General features: G+C 45.2%; 1 protein-coding gene and 1 pseudogene across 1 annotated transcript in view; one reads left to right on the top strand and one right to left on the bottom strand.

Moving 5' to 3' along the window:
• Nucleotides 1-11121, bottom strand: part of LOC119975894 — a 32278-nt pseudogene extending 21157 nt beyond the window's left edge.
• Nucleotides 1-13819, top strand: part of LOC119976223 (zinc finger protein 91-like) — an 85406-nt gene that overhangs the window by 59377 nt on the left and 12210 nt on the right. The window lies entirely within an intron of this gene.

The following is a 13819-nucleotide window of genomic DNA, read 5'->3' as shown; positions in this document are numbered from 1 at the left end:
ATGGCCTCTCCGGGCCGAGAATCGCCAGGGGGAGGGGGTATAGGGGGAGGGGGTAGAGCGGCTCCCGACCGGTTCCGCACTGGCGGAACTCGCCGCTCTGCAGAGAATCGCGTCCAGTGTCCAGCATCGCGGGGATTCTCCGGCTCGGCTCCGGCTGAGAGAATCACGCTCAGTGTCTTTCATAGTCTGTGTTATCGCCAATCGGCCCATTTATGTCATGAATGCTGCTGGGAGCATTAGTCAGGGTGGCCCAGCTGACTAAGGAGCTGTGTTCAGATCACAAATGAATGCTGCTGGGAAGGAATGTTTGCCCAGGAATCTTTTATCAGTCTAATATCCTGAACACCAGCACTGATTGGGGAATTTCTCGACGGAATTTTTGCAGCCTGGCATACAGTCCGCTAAATTCTGTTCGATATTCGTCTGTGGAGGTATCCTCCGACTTTCTAACCTTGACAAACACCGACTAGGCCTCATAAGCACTTAATAAGTCATTCTTTGAGTAAATTCTATTCATGAAAGTTAATAAAGTATCCAAACCTTCATTTGAGTTCAAATACTCCAGCTCCAATTCTGAGAATACCTTGCATCTTATTTTGCTTTCGTATGGTAGCGAAAGTGTCAGGGCTATTCCTTGTTTTTCTTGGGCAAGGACGTAATTATTGTCAACATGGTAGCTTTATTCTGCAATTGGTCACGGGTTGATGCTCAGAAAATAATGGTGGGTAGTCATATACAACCCTTGGATTTAGCCATTTGTTTTCCAAGTTCGTTCATCGTAATCACGCATCAAGGTTGGAATTCAGAATACAGTCTTTCATCAGAAGAATCTTAGTTTGCAGTCCTCTGGTTCCGATGGTGTCTCAGTGATAAAAACTGGAAAGCAAGTCTTGACTTCTGGCATAACTATAAGATTCAGGGTGGGAGATATGAGAGATATCCGAGGTAGGTTCTTTACTCAGAGAGTGGTTAGGGTGCGGAATGGACTGCCTGCTGTGATAGTGGAGTCAGACACTTTAGGAACGTTCAAGCGATTATTGGATAGGCACATGGAGCACACCAGAATGACAGGGAGTGGGATAGCTTGATCTTGATTTTGGACAATGCTCGGCACAACAGCGAGGGCCGAAGGGCCTGTTCTGTGCTATACTGTTCTATGTTCTTCAATTCCAATCTTTTGGGTTCAACAACCACATTGCATCAAATACCACAGTGCCTCCTGTATTCCCTTTAAATATATATATAGTGCAGTCTATCAAACAATAAAAGATGTGTATATTACATGGATTGGCCATTCTAAATTGCCCTGAGTGTCCAAAGGTTAGTTGAGATTATGTGGTTACGGAGATAGGGCGGGGGAGTGGGACACGGTAGAGTACTCTTTCAGAGGGTCAGTGCAGGCTCGATGGGCCGAAAGGCCTCCTTCTGCACTGTAGGGATTCTATGGAAATCTGTGTGGTCTATTACGTCAGAATTGGAGCTTCAATTGTTTAAGCATTGGGGAACATTAACTCTTTTTAAAAAATATTTTATTCAAGTCATCTCACATATATACACAAAATAATTTTCACATATAAACACAAAATATCAGAAGAACAAAACTCACAACCAGCTTGTCTCCCTGATAGCAACACCCCGCACATCTCACCTTCCCATTTTAACCCCCTTACTCCCCCCTTGCTGACCCCTCAAACCTCTGTAAAGAAATCGGTAAACGGCTTCCACCTCCAGGTGAATTCCTCTGCTGACCCTCACAGACCGAACCTGACCTGTTCGAGCCTCAGGAATTCTGCCAGGTCGCTCATCAACACTTTGGCTTTCGGTGGCTCTGCGTCCCGCCACCCTCGCAAAATCCTTCTCCGGGCTATCAGGGAGGCAAAGGCCAAAACATCAGCTCTCTCACCCCCTGGATTCCCTAGTCTTCCGATACCCCAAATATCGCCACCTCTGGACTCGGAATCACCCCACACCCAACATCTCGGACATCACGTCCGAGAACCCCTGCCAGAACCCCCTCAGTCTTGGACACACCTAGAACATGTGGACGTGAATCTCGGCCCCCCCTGCACACCGGTCCTCTATCGCGGAAAGAACCTACTCATCCTCCCCGCCGTCACAGGAGCCCTATGCACCGCCTTAAACTGGATGAGGTGCACTGTCGGGATTCTAAGAACAGGGGAGTTATTGCTGATGTCCTGGTCAATATGGATCCTACATTCAACATCACTGAAACAGATTATCTGGTCATTATCACATTGCTGTTTGTTGGACCTTGCTATGCACTAATTGGTTGCCTCGTGTCTTAGATTATAACAATGACCACACTCAAAAAGCACTTTATTGGCTGTAAAGTGCCTTCAGATAGAGATTGTGAAAGTTGGTATATAAATTAAATGCAAATCTTTCTGTCTCAGGGAAATGTTCTGCTTCGTGTGAACTGGAAATTCTAAACACATAGGTGGAGAAAGTGTACCAGCCACAGTGACATTGAGCAATATATTGTGTACAGGACTCTTACTGTAGGCTCCTGAGTGTTTCAGTGACTGGGAACACAGTATGTGGTCAAATCAGGTAGCTGTGATTGAGTTAAAAAATTAATTTATTCTGAGTTGTAAATCTGCACAGAAGGTTGATAAAACAGCAGTCAAATAACACAATATTCAGTTTAGAACAAACTTTGAATCAACAAACACAACAAAACATTTGAAAATGATTCAATATCTTTCCCAGAATATAAAATGAATCTTGGAAGAGTGTAAAGTGAACATATCACACTGTTATTACATCGAGGTATGATGGGCTGAGGAACTCAGGTCTGTAGAGACTCACCCCCACTCCCTCACCATACTCAGGATAATACAGTAGTACTCCCAGACAGGAGAGTATAATAATAATCATTATTGTAACAAGTAGGCTTACATTAACACTGCAATTAAGTGAAAAGCCCCCATTCGCCACATTCTGGCGCCTGTTCGGATGCGCGGAGGGAGAATTCAGAATGTCCAAATTACCTAACACCACGTTTTTCGGGACTTGTGGGAGGAAACCAGAGCACCCAGAGGAAACCGATGCAGACACGGGGAGAACGTGCAGACGTCGCACAGACCGTGACACAAGCCGCAAATCGAACTTGGGACTATGAGTCTGTGAACGCTGTGAAGCAACAATGCTAACCACTGTGCTACCGTTCCGCCCATACAAACATTATCCACGGTATTTTTAAAATACCCGTCACCTTTAGAGGATCTATCTCTAATTCACATCACCAACGAAAGCAGGATCCGATTCTACCCCATGACCACTCCTGAGAGCTGGCTCACTTTACTAACACACATTTACATCAGGGGAAACTCTCTCAGAATACTACAGACACAATTTTCTTTATAATCCCTGTGCTTTGTCTGGCTTCCAATTCCGATGGTCAGAAATGACACCGAACTTTAGTGACACAGGATGGAGATCGTTTCCATCACACAAACCCACCAATGGTTACAGAGATCCAATGATCACATGGGTCCATGGATCAATCGCTTTCCATTCCTGTTCAGTGCTATAAATTCCCAACTCTCAGCCCTTTGATGCTCCAGTCCCCACAGAGCTTCTATAACTGTCAATCTGGTTTAGCCACTCCGTCCTTTCCACCTTCTACACCCTTGTCCCCAAATTTCCTCTGGTGGGAGAATCCAGAACAAGGGGACAGAGTATTAACGTTAGAGCTAACCTGTTCAGGGGTGACAGACAATTTTCAGTGTAACAGAAGCAGGTGACCAGGCTCCTATTCTGTGTGGGGATGGCTGTGTATGGCAGAGTAAAGGTTGTGAAACAATCCTGACACATGTCACACTGGAAGAGTTTGTCTCCCACGTGGGTTCACAATTTCAAGTGGACAGAGAACTGAGTGAAGATTTTATTCTAGAACTCACACCGATACTGTACCTCACGTGTGAGAGTGTTGATAGATCAGCAAATACACTGACTGTGTGAAAACATTCTCACACACCTCACATCAATGATTTTTCACTAGTGTGGATCTGTTGATGCTTCAGGAGTGGGTGTCTCAAGCATCGTACCTGAAGATTTATTCCCGTGTGAATTTTCCGATGGAGCAGGAGGTACGATGACTTTGAGAAAGATTTGTTGCACACATCACACAGGAATGGTTTCTCCCCAGTGTGAATGCGGCGGTGTTCTACAAGCGACGATAACTGCGTGAAGGCTTGGTCGCATACCTCACATTTGAAGGGCTTTTCTCTTTCTGTGAATCCTCTGGTGCCTCAGTAGATCGGAGGATTGGATGAAAGCCATCTTGCAAAATTCACATCTGAAGGGTTTCTCCCCTGTGTGAATCATCCGGTGTATCAGGAGGCTCGAAGATCTTACAAAAGCTTTATCGCAAACGTTACACTTGAAAGGTTTCTCCCCTGTGTGGATCTTCTGATGGACCAGGAGGCTCCCTAACTGTGAGAAAGATTTGTCACACACCTCACACTTGACTGGCTTCTCCCCGGTGTGAATGCGTTGGTGTGCACGGAGGGTTGATAACTGTGCAAACGATTTGTCACACTTCTCGCATCGGAATGGTTTCTCCCCTGTGTGAATACGTTGGTGTACGCGGAGGGTAGATAAGTGGGAGAACGATTTATTGCATACCTCACACTTGAATGGTTTCTCACCTGTGTGAATGCGTTGGTGTGCGCGAAGGTTTGATGAGTTGGAGAATGATTTGTTACACTCCTCACACTCGAACGGGTTCTCCACAGTGTGCATGCGTTGGTGTCCACGGAAGGTTGATGAATGCGAGAATGATTTGTCGCACACCTCGCACGTGAATGGTTTCTCCCCTGTGTGAATGCGTTGGTGTATTTGGAGATTCGATAATTGTGAGAAGGATTTGTCACACAACTCGCACGTGAATGGTTTCTCCCCTGTGTGAATGCGTCGGTGTGTGTGGAGGCTCCAGGACTTTGAGAATGATTTGTTGCACACCTCACACCTGAACAGCTTCTCATCTGTGTAAACGTGAGGCTGATTCAGGAGTGTCGGTGTGTCCATTCTTGGTTGCTCACCTCACTCTGGAATGGTTTCTCTTCCATGTGGTTACGCAGTTGTTCCTTGGGTGATGGTCAGGATCTCTCTGCGGTGTCTATCCTCTCTGTATTCTCTGGTGTAGTACGGTGCAAACCTTCTGTAAAACAGGAAACGGAAACATGATTTCCTCCAACTCCCTCTCCTTTGCTGAAGGGGCTGATTTCTCAGCATCTACTTTCTTTCTTACCCCAGCCACCATCCCCTCCCACCGCTATCTTTCCTGGCAATGGGGCCAATGGAAAAGACAGTCAGAGGGTGTAGTGTAAAAAAGGCTATTGACTCATTGTGAGCTTGTGTCAATCATGTAGTTTGACCCATTAGTGTACGAGTCTATGATGAAAACTACTCCAGGGTAATGATAATTTAATGGAGCTTTTTCAAGTGTTGGAGACCAAGATGCTGGACATTTGTAGACTTAGTCTTGTTCATTGAGACTGTATATTCAGTCTGCCTGTTGGTGGGAGAGGCTGATTCTGCCTGGGGTTCAGAAAAAAAACTTTGGAGAAGAGATTTACTGGAATAATTCCAGGATTGAGGGATTACAATTATGTGGAGAAACTGCAGAAGCTGGAATTGTTTCCCTTAGACCAGAGAAGGCTAAGAGCAGATTAGTGAGTGGGCTGCATGAGTGGCCCTCCTTCATCTCAGTGGGCCACAAGGTTAAATTTGGGCTTGTTTACTAACCATGATCCCATGAATAAGATTAAATACATTTAATGAACACTGATCATACTGGTAGGAAAAAACCAACTTGGATGGAAACCAGTGGAATATGGCAACTCTGCGCATGGGCGACGGTGAACAAAATGTCTTGTGGGCCTATTACGATCCCAGACCAGACCCCAACAGTAGCTAGGATACGGGATGGAAACCCAATATTTTCTTTTAATTTTGTACGGCTGTGAGGAAAGGATACCTCACTCCAGGAGTGATTAATCGAGGAAATAGGGATATGGTATATTAAAACAAACATTATTACCAACACAGTATTAAAATAACTTTAACATCACACCAGAAAAAAGCTTACACCTTAAACAATGCTACTCAATACAGTGAATACAATACTCTAAACAGCTATCTTTATTGCCACTCAAAAATAAGAAAAAATATCTTAGCTCTCAATCCACTGTTAAAATACCATTAGCACCCAGGAGTACCCACTTTCTAAAAATGGTCTTATAGAAAGAAAAAACTTTCGACACTGCTTTAAAAAAAAAATCTGAGTTCTGTGAGAACCATGCAGAAACTCTGGCTGTATTTCTTCAGATACTGTTTCAGAGTGTTTACCTTTCCAACCACAATGATCTTCTGTCTGCCGAAGTATCTTTTAACTGAACGGCAGAGAGCAAACTGCTTGACTTTTGTTCACAGCTTAATCTAAAACGCCACTGAATTGCTTTCCCTGCAAAATGCCTGATACCTTAACTCCACCCAGTAACATCATCTTACCAAGCTGAAATCTAACTAACTCCACAGGGAATCCCCTTAATCCAAACAAAACTGCATTAGCCCAAGCTTTTTACAATGGCTTAATTGCACATCTGACATCCAAACCCTTTGTTGTCTTTCAAAATATGATTTCTTTTAAAAAATGACTGCAGCAGTCATACACACACGGACCCAGGCTATTACCCCTTGCTGCATCAAATACCTAGAATATACATCGGAAAGTCCTACATTCATCACAGGGCTGCACTCAGACAGCAGATGGGCCGCATGTGGCCCCCAGGCTGGAGGTTGCCACCCGCTGATTTATACAGAGTAAATAAAGAGAAACTGTTTCCATTGGCAGAAAGGTTGCTAACTAGAGGTTACAGTTAAAGAATGACTGGAAAATAATCAGAGGCAATTTGAGGAAAAATGTTTAACACAACGTGTGTTTAGGTTTGGAATGCATAAACCGGTAGAGTGGCCAAGCAGTCTAAGACACTGGATTAAGGCTCTAGTCTCTTTGGGTGTGGGTTCGAATTCCACCGCTGCCACAGGCAAAACGGGCAGTATGGTGGCATAGTGGTTAGCATTGCTGCCTCACAGCGCCGAGGTCCCAGGTTCGATCCTGGCTCTGGGTCACTGTCCGTGTGGAGTTTGCACGTTCTCCCGTGTCTGCGTGAGTTTCACCCCCACAACCCAAAAGATGCAGGGTAGGTGGATTGGCCATGCTAAATTGGAAAAAATTAATTGGGTACTCTAAATTTATTTTAAAAAAGGTTTGGAATGCATTGTCTGATAGGGTGGTGGATGCAGATTCAACAATAATCTTCACAGGGAATTGGATAAATACTTGAAAGAGGAAACAATATAGGGATATGGGGAAGGATTGGGGGGAGTAGGACCACTATGATTGTTCTTCACAAGAACCAAATAGTCTCCTTTTGTGCTGGACTATTCTAGGATTCTGTGTGATTCTGTGAAGGTTTCTCTTGTTACCATCCCGGGCTCTCACAGTCATTTCCATATGTTGGTCAGGAATAGGGACACTGAACATTGGAAGAGGTACAAGCTCCACTCACAGGAGAGACCAGTGACTCCCTTCCTCAGCTCAACTGCTGCTAAAATTCTCATATCTTTGTACACTCCAGACTCAACTATTCCAATGTTATCCTGGCTGCTCTCACACAGTGCACTTGAGCTTCCCAAAACTCTGTTCTTCATGACTGAACTGACACCAAAACTCATTCACCAATCATCCTTGTTTTCAAATCCCTCCATGGCCTTTGTCCCTACTGAGTACTGTAACCTCCATAGCAATTCATCGACCATACCTGGACACACATTTATTGTAATGTCGTCTTTAAATATTTTACTGAAGGACCTCGGCCTTTCCCAAAAGCCTGGGCTTGGATTTGATAGTTTTGCCCAGTGCTGTGTGTGACAGCTGAATTTGGGATGTGCAGTCTCAGTGAGTGCAGTGTATCTAATTTCCCAGGATAAACCAGAACCCTTCAATCAGCTATACTGAAGAAATATTTTCAATGTTATAGGACAGCTGAATCAGGGAACAACACAAAGTCGTGCATCATGCATTTCTCTACATCAAAACAGACTCCGTACACCTCCTCCCTACAAGTCAGAAGCTTTTTCCCAGGGTGGAAGAGTCAATTACTTGGGGATATAGGTTTAGGTGTGAGGGCCAAAGTTTAGAGGAGATATGTGAGGGAGGTTTCTTTACACAGAGGGTAGCTGGAACTTTCTGCCGTAGGAGGTGGTGGAAGCAGGTATGATAGTGACATTTAAGGGGTGTCTTAACAAATACATGAATAGGATGGGAATAGAAGGATACAGACCCCGGAAGTGTAAAAGGTTAGATGGGCAGCATGATCAGCACAGGCTGGGAGGGCTGAAAGGCCTGTTCCTGTGCTGTATTTTTCTTTGTTCATTGATTTCTAACCATAACTTAACTTCTGAGCATTGACCCAGCTCTTCAGCTGGTCTCAATGAACTCCAGCCTTAACCTCTGCAGCAGCAGCTGTAAAACCTAAAGTAAACACGGTCCAATTAGACACCAAAGCTGTAAATAATGCAGAATCAGGGAGTGGATTCCATTCTGTCTAGGAGCAACAACAGATTAGTTTCCATAGCAACTTTGACATCATAAAAGGTGACAAACACTTCAAGGTGCATTATCAGACATACTTCAACAGTGAGCCACAGAGGTTCGGTTCGGAGAGATGACCAAATATTTGACCAAAGAGGCAGATTTTAAGAAGTATCTTAAAGAAGGGATCAGTGGGAGAAAGACAGATGGAGAGATTTCGAGTGAATTCTTGAGCTTAGGAGTCAGGCTGCACGGCCACTGATGGTGGAGTGATTAAAATCAGGGGTGCTCAAGAGATCAACATTGTAGAAGCGCGGACATATAGAGTTGTGGGGCTGGGTTGATTGCCAACCTTGCCTCACCTTGCTCTCTCACCTGATTATGAAGGTTGTGGGTTCAAGTCCCGCTGAAAAACTTGACTACAGAGGCTGACACTAACAGTGCTCCACTGTGAAGAGGGGCCGTCTTTCAAACGCAATGTTACACCAAGGCCCCTTTGGGTCTCTCTACGGTGGGTGTCAAAGATTCCATGGCACTATTTTGAAGAACAGGGAGTTAGCCCTGAGTGTCCTGACCAACATTAATCCTTCACTCAACTAAAAAACAGATGATCTAGTATTTATCATATTGCTGCGTGTTGGATCTTGCTGTGTGCACATTGGCTGCCATGTTTCCTACATTACAACTGTGACTACACTTCAAAAGTTCTTCATTGGCTGTAAAGAGCTTTAGGACACCTCACAGTGAAAATATTTACACCAATCCATGTGGAAACAGGTACTTTTTTTATTCCGTTATGGTATGTGAGCATCACTGGATGGCCAGCATTTATTGCCCACCCCTAGATGCCCTTCAGAAGGCGGTGGTGAGTTGCCTCCTTGAACCGCTACAATACTTGAGGTATAGGTACACCCACTATGCTGTTAGGGAGGGATTCCAGGATGTGGCCCCAGCGACAGTGAAGGAATGGCGATACATTTCCATGATAGGGTGGTGAGTGACTTGCAGGGGAACATCCAGCTGGTGGGGTTCCCAGGTATCTGCTGCTCTTGTCCTTCTAGATCAGGGGTGGGCAAACTGCGGCCCGCCAAAGGTCTTTATGCGGCCCACCAAGTCATTTAAAAAAAAAATTTTTTTTTAAATTTTTTTTTAAATTTTAAATTTTTTTTTTAAGGTTAATGGGGGGGGGGGGGGGCTGTTGGGTTACTTACTGATATAGGGTGGATACGTTGACTTGAGTAGGGTGATCATTGCTCGGCACAACGTCAAGGGCCGAAGGGCCTGTTCTGTGCTGTACTGTTCTATGTTCTAAATCATAACCAGGTGAAGTAATTATTGTACTTAATATACTATGCGGCCCTTTAAAATTGTGAATTTCTGAGTGTGGCCCTTGCACGGAAAAGTTTGCCCACCCCTGTTCTAGATGGTAGTGGGTTTGGAAGGTGCTGTCTAAGAAACCTTGACGAGTTACTGCAGTGCATCTTGTAGATAGTACACATGGTTGCCACTGCTCATCAGTTATGGAGGGTTTGAATGTTGGTGGAAGGGGGAGCAATCAAGTGGGCTGCTTTGTCCTGGATGGTGTCGAGCTTCTTCAGTGTTGTTGGAGCAGCACACATCCAGGCAAGTGGAAAGAACGATCTCCCAGAGTCTTCTCTGTTTATTCATCATTTGCCTAAAGTGCAGCTTCTTGCAGGGTCTGCCCAGGTCATAGGCTGTCATACACTCCAGCTTGGTCGCATGGTCGCAGAATTCCTGAATCGTGTAAGGGTTGATATTAATGCAATTTTTGTTTTACGCTGTGGAGGTTACAGAGTTAGGGGGTGGGAGTTCGGAAGAGATTTGAAATGTAAAGAAACAGCCAGATCCCAACACACAGTACTGACCTCTCACAGTCCACAGGATAATAACCAGCTCCCAACATACACACACAACTCAACAATAGGAAATCAGTGAGAATCCTCACTCTGCCCCTCCCAGATAATTACAGCTCACCTTCTCATATTCAGCAATGACCCATCAACAAAACTCAGCCTGTAAATCAGGAGGGAAATGCTTCCAATAAACACACTCAATATCCAACACACAGCCAATCAAACAGCTCAACACAAAGCACCGAGTAAACAGGTCTGTGAGTTGGATCTTCTCACACAGCATAAGGGGCATTTCCACAGCTGATTGCCCACAGGATAGTCAGACTGCCTGAACATTAGTGTGGATATTGTGCAATGTAATGATTGTAAATTGTGCTCCTTCACTCACCATCTCCTGACTTGGTTTTGAGTCCCTACAGGAAGTGAAGCAGCTGTGGTAGAGGAAGAGGAGAGAATGGGCAGAGTGGGTGGGCTCTCTGATTGACGTCTCTCACAGACAATCCAAATATTTCTGCAGGAACAGGAGTTTCCTGAAGTTTGGGAAACTGACCGGGGAAACGGAGGCGACTTTGAGCAGCAGATCAGGTGGGGATTTAAACTTGTCATTGTCCCATCTGAATAAAACCTCACTTTAGAATACATTAGAACAGTACAGCACAGAACAGGCCCTTCGGCCCTCGATGTTGTGCCGAACAATGATCACCCTATTTAAACCCACGTAACCCGTATCCCAACAATCCCCCCATTAACCTTACACTACGGGCAATTTAGCATGGCCAATCCACCTAACCCGCACATCTTTGGACTGTGGGAGGAAACCGGAGCACCCGGAGGAAACCCACGCACACACGGGGAGGTCGTGCAGACTCCACACAGACAGTGACCCAGCCGGGAATCGAACCTGGGACCCTGGAGCTGTGAAGCATTGAAGCTAACCACCATGCTACCGTGAGGCCCCAATTTATTGCAGCTGCTGTCTCAGTTACCCTGGGTAAATATTTGACAGAGATTTCTGGAGTGGGAATAACATTTGTTATGCTCGGAGGCTTTCAATCTGACATCATCAGTGTGGGATGTGTAGCCTCGGAATTGTTTGGCAGTAGATCAGAAGAGGAAAACCTACAGCATCCAAGGCAACGGTGATGTGAAGTGGTGGGTTCAGCATCTGCACAGGCGAATGGGACATGTTACGACCCCCTGGGCTAGTGCACAGACAATTCCAGCCCCACTTTTCCCAGAGTCCCAACACAATTGACAGTAACAAATAATTCTTAGGAAAACACCCAAAGTCTTTGGCCCTTGACTGCCCAATATCTACAGCCATCAGATTTGTAAATGTAAACAATTTTATTAATAACAATAGCTATAATTAAATACAACAGGTTAACTTTGATCTGATTTCTGACGTGCACTTTGTCCTGCCCCACAATCTACAGGCACACACAAGACAGAGAAGCAACACAGAGTGGGGAAAAGGGGTGTAAAACAATAAGTAAAAAGGATAAAGACTTTGTTTCAGATGGCTGCCTTCTAGAACACCTTCCTTCAATCTAGGCTGTCAGTTTGAGGTTTCTGCTTTCAGTCTGCAGTGGGTTTTGCTGTAGATTCATTCAAATTCTCTGTACAGCTATGTAGCTTTTCTGGAGAAGACACATGAGAGAGAGTAGCTTCTTTCCTCTGAGTGACCAGGACCCGACTGTCCTTCCCTTAGTTCTCTGAAAATCATCCCTCTTGTGTAGGACCCAATCTCTGCCTGTTACTCGGCAGAATACGGCCTTTTGGCCAATTCATTGGCAACCGGCTAATTAATCGAACCAAGGTCCACCGATCTCTTGAGTGCCAAAAAGTCTGCGTTCTGCTGTTGAAAAGCTTAGCACAGTATACTTTTTAGTGACTTTTGAGTTCCTCATTTTCTCTGCTCGACTTAAAAATATTTGTCCATTAAGCATAATAATAATAATCTTTGTTAGTGTCAGAAGTAGGTTTACATTAACACTGCAATGAAGTTACTGTGAAACTCCCGTAGTCGCCACACTCCGGCGCCTGTTTGGGTACATTGAGGGAGAATTCAGAATGCCCCAATTCATCTAATAAGCACGTCTTTTGGAATTTGTGGGAGAAAATTGGAGCGCCCAGAGAAAACCCACGCAGACATCGTGAGAACATGCAGACTCTGCACAGGAACCCAAGCCGGGAATCAAACCTGGGTCCCTGGTGCTGTGAAGCAGGGCCGGCTCAAGGTACCGGCAACTCGGGCAGTCGCCTGGGGCGCCATGTGCTAGGGGGCGCTAGGAACCCTTTACATATGTTCAGTCATTGCTGTGAATTGCTGGTACAGTGAGATTTCTTTCGTGACTTTTGAACAGGTCCTCAACGGGAAGGGAAGACGCATATTTGCTTTGATGTCTGCCGAGATAGTGAAGCAAGTCCGGTTCTACATTTGGGTTCACATATGGAGGGGGAGGGGGTGGATTGGTAAACACAACCATCAGGCCTGCTGCTGGGGCCACAGGGCTGCCCTGCCGCCTATAAATGTCAATAACGTCTCATTAGAATCAAATACCTGCAGCACTCCACCACCTCTTAGATCAAAGCAAATCACTAAGGATGCCGGAGACGGAGACAATCCCCCCTCCCATCCCCCCACCTCACCCATAACAGACAGAACACTCAGCAGGTCTGACAGCCTCTGTGGAGACAGAGATCTGCAGATGGGATTAGCTTTGTATTTGCAGTTCTGCTTCCCGTTCACTGGACGAAGAATGATCCGGACTCCAAACCTTAGCTCCGAGGTTCTCTCTCCACTTCGTGTGACCCCCCCATCAAAAATAAAGGTTAAGAGTTCCAGTCGCCTGAATCAACAGCCTTGGCTCGGGGAAATACTAATTCTGTTGTAAGAAATCTGCAACAACAACAAACATATTGACCAGACAAGAGAACAAGGTGAAGTGATTCTGTCAGCGGAGATTCCCTCTGTGGACGGGGCAGACAGGCTTGGGGGGGGGGGGGGGGGGTTTGGATAATTCCCTCAATTATACACTGTCTCACCCAATGAGTAGATGAGTAGAGTAAAATAAGAATTAATCACAGGTGCGTTTGCCAGTGTATTTGTTGTGTTAACCATTAATAAATCACATTTTCTTACTGTCGTTAATGATTACAGAGAAATGGACACCAATTTGTAGCAATCTGAGTTTTGGCAGAGAATTCCGTTTTGTCATTGGGAGGAGAAGGTAACAATGCTGTCAACTTTCAGCCTCTCTCTCTCTCTCCCCTCTCTCTCTCTTTCTCAGTGCCCAGTAGTGACATCATCAGGCAGTAT

Source organism: Scyliorhinus canicula, chromosome 13, assembly GCF_902713615.1.
Source record: "Scyliorhinus canicula chromosome 13, sScyCan1.1, whole genome shotgun sequence".
NCBI classification, from domain to species: Eukaryota; Metazoa; Chordata; class Chondrichthyes; order Carcharhiniformes; family Scyliorhinidae; genus Scyliorhinus; species Scyliorhinus canicula.
This window is presented reverse-complemented; position numbering and strand designations above follow the sequence as displayed.